General features: G+C 42.3%; 1 long non-coding RNA gene across 1 annotated transcript; it reads right to left on the bottom strand.

Annotated features, from left to right (window-relative positions):
- Positions 1-2935: 2935 nt before the first annotated feature.
- Positions 2936-5654, bottom strand: LOC107655284 (uncharacterized). Its single transcript, XR_001630420.1, has 3 exons — positions 5644-5654; positions 5567-5571; positions 2936-3156 (listed from the first exon to the last, which is right to left on the bottom strand). It is a non-coding gene; the product is annotated as an uncharacterized LOC107655284 (long non-coding RNA).
- Between the last annotated feature and the right edge of the window lie 2925 nt (positions 5655-8579).

Consider the following 8579-nt stretch of genomic DNA (forward strand, 5'->3'; position numbering starts at 1 on the left):
AGAAGAATGGAAAACTGCTTTCCTCACCACTATGGGGCACTATGAATATCAGGTCATGCCTTATGAACTTGCTAACTCACCTGCTGTCTTTCAATGCTTCATTAATGAAATCTTCAGAGACCTGCTCAACCAGTGTGTAGTAGCCTACATTGATGATATCTTGATTTACTCTAGATTTGAAGGGGAACACATCAACCACGTCAGAATTGTTCTCACTAGATTATTGGAGAACCAACTATGTCAAGGCTGAAAAATGTGAATTCCATGTAAGACAGATGACTTTCCTGGGCTACCATATTAGTCACGAGGGAGTAAAGATGGACGAGACTAAAGTAAAGGCAGTCACTGAATGGCCACAACCAATCACGTTACAGGAACTTCAGTGATTCCTGGGCTTTGCTAATTTCTATAGACGTTTCATCCGAAATTACAGCATGGTTTCCTCCCCTTTCACATCTCTCCTGAAGGGCAAGCCCTCAAAACTAAGATGGACGGAAGAGGCTAACAATGCTTTTAATACCCTGAAGGAAAGATTCACCACAGCACCCATCTTGAAAAATCCTGACCCCAATCTTCCATTCATGGTCGAGGTAGAGGTATTCCAATTGTGGAATCGGAGCCGTACTCTCCCAACGTCATGGCCAACCAGGCAGGCTGTTTCCATGTGCATTTTTCTCACGAAAGCTAACAGCAGCTGAACGTAATTATGACGTGGGAAACAAGGAACTTCTCTCCATGAACGCAACCATCGAGGAACGGAGACCCTGGCTAGAGGGAGCAGTTCATCCTTTTCAAGTCATTACTGATCATAAGAACCTTGAATATATAAGAAGTGTCAAACGTCTCAACCCACGCCAAGTTCGATGGTCCTTATTTTTCACCCGTTTCCAATTTATAGTCACATAGAGACCGGGCAGTAAGAACAGCAAGGCCGATGCATTGTCCAGATGCTTGTATGATCCCCCTACTGAAAATCTCACACCAGAACCCATTCTTCCTCCTTCCGTCATCATTGCTCCAGTTACCTGGGACATCATGGAGGAATTACAGCGAGAACAACAACTCGACCCGACACCTAATAACTGCCCCCCAAACAAGCAGTATGTGCCTCACAACCTATGACAACGAATCATGCAATGGGCCCACACCTTCATAGGTACGGGCCACCCAGGGATATCTCGCACTCTTCGTTTGATCCAAAATTAATTCTGGTGGTCTTCTATGACCAGAGACATTACTACATATGTGAAGTCATGTCAAGTCTGTGCCCAGTCCAAAACCCCTAAAGAACTACCATCTGGCCTCCTCCAACCACTACCTATCCCACAACGCCCTTGGTCCCATCTCTCCATTGACTTCGTAACTGATCTGCCTCCTTCTAATGGTTACACTACCATTCTCGCCATTATCGACCGTTTCTACAAATCCTTTCTACCATTGAAAGGACTCCCCACTGCTATGGAGACAGCTCAAGCACTGTTCCACCAGGTCTTCCATGTATATGGACTTCCAGAGGATATAGTCAGTGATCGGGGCTCCCAATTCACTTCCCAGGTCTGGAAGGCTTTCTGCAAGCATCTGGATGTCAACGTTAGCCTAACTTCAGGTTATCACCCTCAATCGAACGGCCAAGTTGAGCGATTAAACCAGGAAATCGGCCGATACTTACGGACCTACTGCAGTCGAGAGCAACATCGTTGGTCTGAGTTCCTACCCTGGGCGGAATATGCCCAAAACTCTCTCACTCACACATCCACAGGCCTAACCCCCTTCCAGTGCGTCCTTGGGTTTCAACCTCCCTTGTTCCCGTGGTCCGGGGAACCCTCCTCAGTCCCGGCGGTGGAATCCTGGGGTTTCAACCTCCCTTGTTCCCATGGTCTGGTGAACCTTCCTCAGTCCCGGCGGTTGACAAATGGATTCGTCATAGTGAGAGGGTGTGGGACAGCGCACATGTCCGCCTCCAGCGAGCTGTGAGAACATAGGAATTACAGGCCAACAGGCGATGTCGCCCACATCCTCCTTACCAACCAGGACAGCGGGTCTGGCTCTCAACGAGGGACCTCAAGCTGCGGCTGCCCAGCAGGAAGCTCAGTCCAAGGTATGTTGGCCCTTTTAAAATTCTCAGAAGAATAAATGAGGTCACTTACCAACTAGAGCTTACTGATAATTATCATATTTCTCCCTCCTTTCATGTTTCTCTCCTCAAACTGGTCCACTTGGATGCTGCCCCCGGAGCCAAGGTCCGAGAGCCACCACCACCATTGGACATTGATGAGACTCCCGCTTATAAGGTGAACGTGTTACTGGACTCACGTAGGAGAGGGGGTCAGCTCCAGTATCTGGTGGACTGGGAGGGCTATGGGCCTGAGGAGAGGTCATGGATCCAGAATGTCACCGGCGGCGACCCATCTCTCATCGAGGAGTTTCATCGAGCCAGAACCGATCGTCCAGCACCATGACCACGGGGACGCCCACGTCGAGCTCCAGGAGGCACTCATAGAGGGGGGGGTTCATTGCGAAGTATTGCCAGTTAACCTGCCTTACCAAGCGTGTTTTCTGTATATTCTGACTGGCTGTTCCGTGTATGATTTTGCCTGTTTACCTGCCTAACGATTACCTGGATTATGCCCCTTGCTTAGTTTGCCTGATTGGACGGATGTATGTGTTTGGACCTTTTGCCTGCCTGCTCACTTTAGCCCTCTGGATTCCCCTGTAAGTGTTGTTACATTGGACTGTTATTCTGGTTTCGACCCTCTGCCTGCCTTGACGTTCCTGTTTACTGAAATTGTTCTCAAGAAACTCCCGCAGATGGATTCAGACTCGGCCTCAGCATCCTCTTTACACTGACTTGCATTTACATTTAGTCATTTAGCAGACACTTCTATCCAAAGCGACTAACAAATGAGGACAATAGAAGCAATCAAAACCATAATAGAGCGCTTCAGTTTACAGGTGATCATCTTTAGCTCAGTGCACGCAGCACAAACAGCAGCGCACAACATTAATAACTATGATTGGGACTGTCATATATATTATATTATAATGAGAACACTATTATAATAAAACATTGTGAATTATTTGGTTTTAGTTGAAGTGTTTCAGCGCGTTGTTACGGGAAGAGGGCATCCACAACAGCATCACACATTCTGACTAGCACTTAGTTTAAGATCACGTGCATTTGCATATTTTTGTGCATAAAGAAATGGTAATATTATGTTAATGTTGTATAAATATTTGATTTTCATATAGCCTAATTAACCTGCTAACAAAGTGATTCAGTTTACCGGTCAAGTCACCTTTATTTATATAGCGCTTTAACAATACAGATTGTGTCAAAGCAACTCTACAGCATTAATTAAGAAAATAGTGTCAATAATACAAAATGACAATAGTAAACACTCATTTTTCAGTTAAAGACAGTTCATCATTGAATTCAGTGATGTCATCATCCAGCTCAGTTCAGTTTAAATAGTGTCTGTGCAATCAAGTCGATGATATCGCTGGATATTAAGTGTCCCTAACTAAGCAAGCCAGAGGAAGCAAAACTCCATCGGTGACAGAATGGAGAAAAAACCTTGGGAGAAACCAGGCTCAGTCGGGGGGCCAGTTCTCCTTCACATTGTGCAGATGACTCAGCTGGTTCCTGTGGTCTTGTCCCGGTGGCTGTCTAGGAGACAAGGTCTTCACTGGGGATCTGTCTCTGGGGCTCGTTGTCCTGATCTCCGCTGACATTCAGGACATACATTGTAGAGGTCCTCTCTAGGTGCTGATCCACCATCTGGACTGGATCTGGGTGACTGCAGTGACCATCTGATCTGGATACAGACTGGATCTGGTGGCTACGGTGACCTCGGAATAAGAAAGAAACAGACTAATATTAGCGTAGATGATAGTGATGATAGTGTGTTTATCTGTATGCCAGGTTAAAGAGATGGGTCTAAATGGGTGAGATGGATGTTCAACAGTAATATTAATTGAAGATGTTTCTTTTTCAGAATCATTGTTGCATTATTAATAATAACCACTTTTATTTTTATCTTACTTTCATCAACAATATGGTTTAATTAAAATAATTGCATTAGTGTCCGTGCCGAGGCTATTCTGATTCATTTATCCATGACACGTGCATTTTGATTCTTCACACATAAGTAATGTTGTCCAGTGGCTTGTTTGCATTATTTAAGCATTATTTTATTTATTTGTTAGGCATTTATTTTTGATAAAGACAGTTGGTAATAATAGTGTAAAATTAATTTTAAAACTTACACTTTAGTTCTATCTAGGTTGCTGTACTGCTTATGTTTAATTTATGTTGTAGTGTTTATGGATGGATTTGAACTTGGATTTTAATGGTGAGACTTGTTTTTTTTATGTCAAAAATTATATAAAACTTTTGGATTTAGATTTATCGGTCAACATATCGGTTATTGGCTTTAAAATAAAAATAATTATTGGTTATCGTATTGGCCTAAAATTTTCATCTTGATAAGAAAATGCACACATCCGTATTATGCCACCAGCCCATTTCATGTTTTGGTTTCCCAGCCACCACAGAGGATGTGTTAAATTGGACATTAGGCCTTGATATTAGAGGTACTACCATAAGGAAAGCCAAATTCTGAACAAGCAGATCTCTATTAATTCGTGTGCATCCATGCTATCGTTTTATTCATGGTAAAATGGCATTGATGCCCAAAGGAAATAGGTTATATAAAACTAGAAATTGTAATGCATATGCATGCAAAAAAAATTCCCATGCGCATGTGAATAGTTTCTTGAGGGCACAAAAAAGTTTCTTGTGTGCATCTCATTGTGTTTACCAGCTAATTGCTCCCAGCTATAGTCACCTGCAGAAAAAAAAACATTCCCCCTAAAAAAAAAATAGGCAGACTGTTGTTTTTTTTTCTTTAAGAGATCAAAACCATGCGTACACTTCAAATCAAGAACAGCATTCAATTTACTTTGGTTATGCTGTTTTAGGCAAAATTCACATGAATACTAAGGGGTTAAGTGTCCCCAACTAAGCAAGCCAGAGGCAACAAAGAACCAAAACTCCATCAGTGACAGAATAAAGAAAAAACCTTGGGAGAAATCAGGCTCAGTCGGGGGGGCCAGTTCTCCTCTGACCAGATGAAACCAGCATGATGTGGTTTAATTCCAAGCTGCAGCACAAGTCAGATTGTGAATGGCATCACTCAGAACATCCATCCAGTTCCTTCTGCTTTTAGATTGGGATACATGTATTTGTATTTGCTGATGATCTGCAGTTGTTATTGAGATGAAACTGACTGATAATCTGATTCCTGTGTTTTCAGCTCCTCCAGATGTTTATGTGTTTGCGAGGAAATCTACCAAAGACAAATCCAAGCTGAAACTCACCTGTTTGGCCACTGGCTTTTACCCCAGAGATGTGATGATGAACTTAAGAAAATATCGCACATCTCTGCCTGAAAATGATACTGAATCCACAGGAATCAGATCAAACCATGATGAAACATCCCAGATGAGAAAGAGTGTGGAGATTAAGAAGGATGAAGAAGCTGAATATGATTGTTTTGTGAACCACATAACCTTCAAAGAACCAATCATCAGAAAATGGGGTAATTAAAGCAGTTAAACAGAGTGGGATGTGGGAATCTCGACTGCATAATTTATGGTAGTGGGGGACTGTGTTCGCGCTCTCCTATGGATGTACTGTGTAGCGAATCAGCTCATGGGGAAATATGAATAATAAATCATAACTAGTTATAATTAATTATACATATTTAGATCCGCTGTAGATATTTACTTGACCTCTCAGGGTCAACTGTCCTTTCAATTCTAAGAACGTTACTTTCCTGGTTAAGGGAAATAACTTTCTTACTGTACAACGCTACACAAAGCTTGTAGCATAAATCTTGCATAATAAGGGACTCCGGTTATGAGCAAACAATGAACAACGTCAAGTGTGATACAAGTAAGGCTTTATTAACTACATAAACACTTAAACTAGTCTAAACATACTACATAAACACTAAAACTGGTCTATCGTACACACACACACACACACACATACAGTTGGTTTAGGAAAGGGTTACCGCTTAACGCAGTGAAGAGAGAAAATAAGAATATGAAGTTATGGAACCATTTGCATATTCAGCAGATCTACCGCCTGAAGGAAACATCAGATTCGTAATCTGAAGGTTCCAGTTGCTCTTTGCTGAAGTTGGTTGATGAAAAGGAACCAGTTTTGCATCAGATAATCTTGGTGAATGACAAAGTCAGGGCCGAAGCCCGGCACATGCTTAGAGTTTCCTGGAGCATTGCAGCTCACCTTTTCATCTTAGCATCTCGACCGAACCACCGACTCTGGGCGGGTCACATGGTGTGTCGACTTTAAGGCCAGAGAAGATTCACGCCTCTCAAGATGGGCTTGTCCAATGAGAAAGGCCGGTATCCCAAGTGTTACATGAATGAGTGGTTCTATCATAAGCATGCATAAAATAGTCTACAATGCAACAGACAATATACAAGACAGCAGTAATATACACAATGACCTGAAGAATATGTGTGTTCATTCAAGGAAAGGTTTTCCTATGAATTAGTAGAAAAGTCCATTTCTACTTGTGCATTGTGCCTCTTTCTATGGGACAGGCAGTGAGAGTTATTCTACTCACATTCCTGGGGGGTCATAAAACCAGTGATATCAGCATTCGTTGTCATGGGGACCAGGGGGCCTGGTGTCGTTGCAGACATCCTGGCATCCAGTTTATTGGGTGAGGGGACTGTGACGATTTGTTAATCTAATGAATAATTGATTTGTTATATCAAATAAAAATTGGTGTGTCAGATTGGTCGAGACGCTACAACTGGTTCAGGGGCAGCAAAAATGGCTGCCCAATGCTCCTGGTGTGTGTTCACTTGGATGGGTTAAATGCAGAGCACAAATTCAGAGTATGCACCATACTTGGCCACATGTCACGTCACTTTCCTTTCCTTTTCTTTTTCCATAGACAGAAACATCACTTGATAATAATAATAATAATTATTATTAATATTTTTTAAACTGTTAACTTCAATTTCCCTCTTTTTTGCTTATATCATTAATTACTTAATTCTAGTTTTATATTTTTGTGTTTGTATAGATGGTAAATGCCAGGATTGCTCATCAGAGACTGTTGCAGGTTGGATTGGAGCTGTGATTGTGCTGACAGTTGTTGTTACAGTGGTTTGCATCTTAATGAAGAAAGAGATTATTGGTGAGTAGTGACTGATTAATGATGATCCACACATTCAACTCATTCTTGTTTTTAGTTTTGTGTAAAAAAAAGAAGAAAAAATCACTCAAAAGTCTGGTTTTGAGTTCCACTGGAAAAGCAGCATACAGGTCAGTGTTGCCAACTTAGCCACTTTGTCGCTATTTTTAGTGAGTTTTCAGACCCTTCTAGCTACACATTTTCAAAAAAGCGGCTAGCGACAAATCTAGCGACTTTTTCTGGTGTTATTGGAGACTTTTGACGTGACAGCACGTATTGTTCTTACTCTTCTCAGCAAGCAGAGGGTGCTGCCGTGGGCCCCACCCTGTCCCAAAGCACTCACTGGCGGCCCAGTCCTTGCGCAGTAGTCCGCCCCCCCCCAGCTGCAGTCAGAGCAGATGTTCACCCCTCCAGACTGCAAATGAATTGCGCATGCGGGTAGCCGCCGCTGGCTGATCCCGCCCTGGCTTACATTCAGGGCGGGATGTAAATGTGAAATGTTTTTTGTCTAATGGACAAACCTTAGTCATTTTACATGCAAATATAGCCAAAATCACAGCACAGCCAACATGAAAAAATACTATAGTAATTTATAGTAAATAGTAGTGTTTTTGATCCATACTATAGTAAAGTACTTGGATTATTTTTTTGTGGTAATTCTATAGCTTCTGTGGTAATATAACAACTATAGTAATATAAACAAATTACTTCACCGAATACTGTACTACGTTTTCTACAACTATAGGCTATATTACACTACAATATACTACAGTTTACTGTAGTAAAAACTAAAGTATACTACAGTATTTATTACAGTTTATCAGTTCCCTTTCATGGGAACTTCGAACTGCATCCTCTAGGGGTCGCTATGGGGAACGCCTCGTCATGACCCGTGTCTGAAGCATACATTGAAAAAACACCAACAACATGTTGGCCGGCGACAGCCATGACATCACTACCGGTGCAACTATAGTATAAATAGGCACCGGGAGAACACATCATCCTCTTCTTCGTCTTCATTGACTGTTTTGTTTGAAGCGTGCATTTCTGTGGTAAGAGCGATCTCTTTTCATATCATTATGGTGAGCACTAGCAAAGCGTTTAGAGTGCATCCGTGTTGTCGTTGTTTAACATCTGATGACACACACGATCTATGCGTTGTTTGTTTGGGCGAAGAGCATGCATGCGATGTCTCTGAGGGGACAATCAGCGTGCACCGCGAGTGTTTTTTTTTCAAGGAAAAAGCTCCGCTCTCGTTTGTCTCTATTTTCGAGGAAAGAAGGGCAGCCATCTGATTCCTCGCGATTCAGGATCCGCCGCTGCTGAGGCACGGAGGAGAATGAA

The sequence above is a fragment of the Sinocyclocheilus anshuiensis genome, unplaced genomic scaffold (genome assembly GCF_001515605.1).
Source record: "Sinocyclocheilus anshuiensis isolate Anshui unplaced genomic scaffold, SAMN03320099.WGS_v1.1 scaffold1329, whole genome shotgun sequence".
NCBI classification, from domain to species: domain Eukaryota; kingdom Metazoa; phylum Chordata; class Actinopteri; order Cypriniformes; family Cyprinidae; genus Sinocyclocheilus; species Sinocyclocheilus anshuiensis.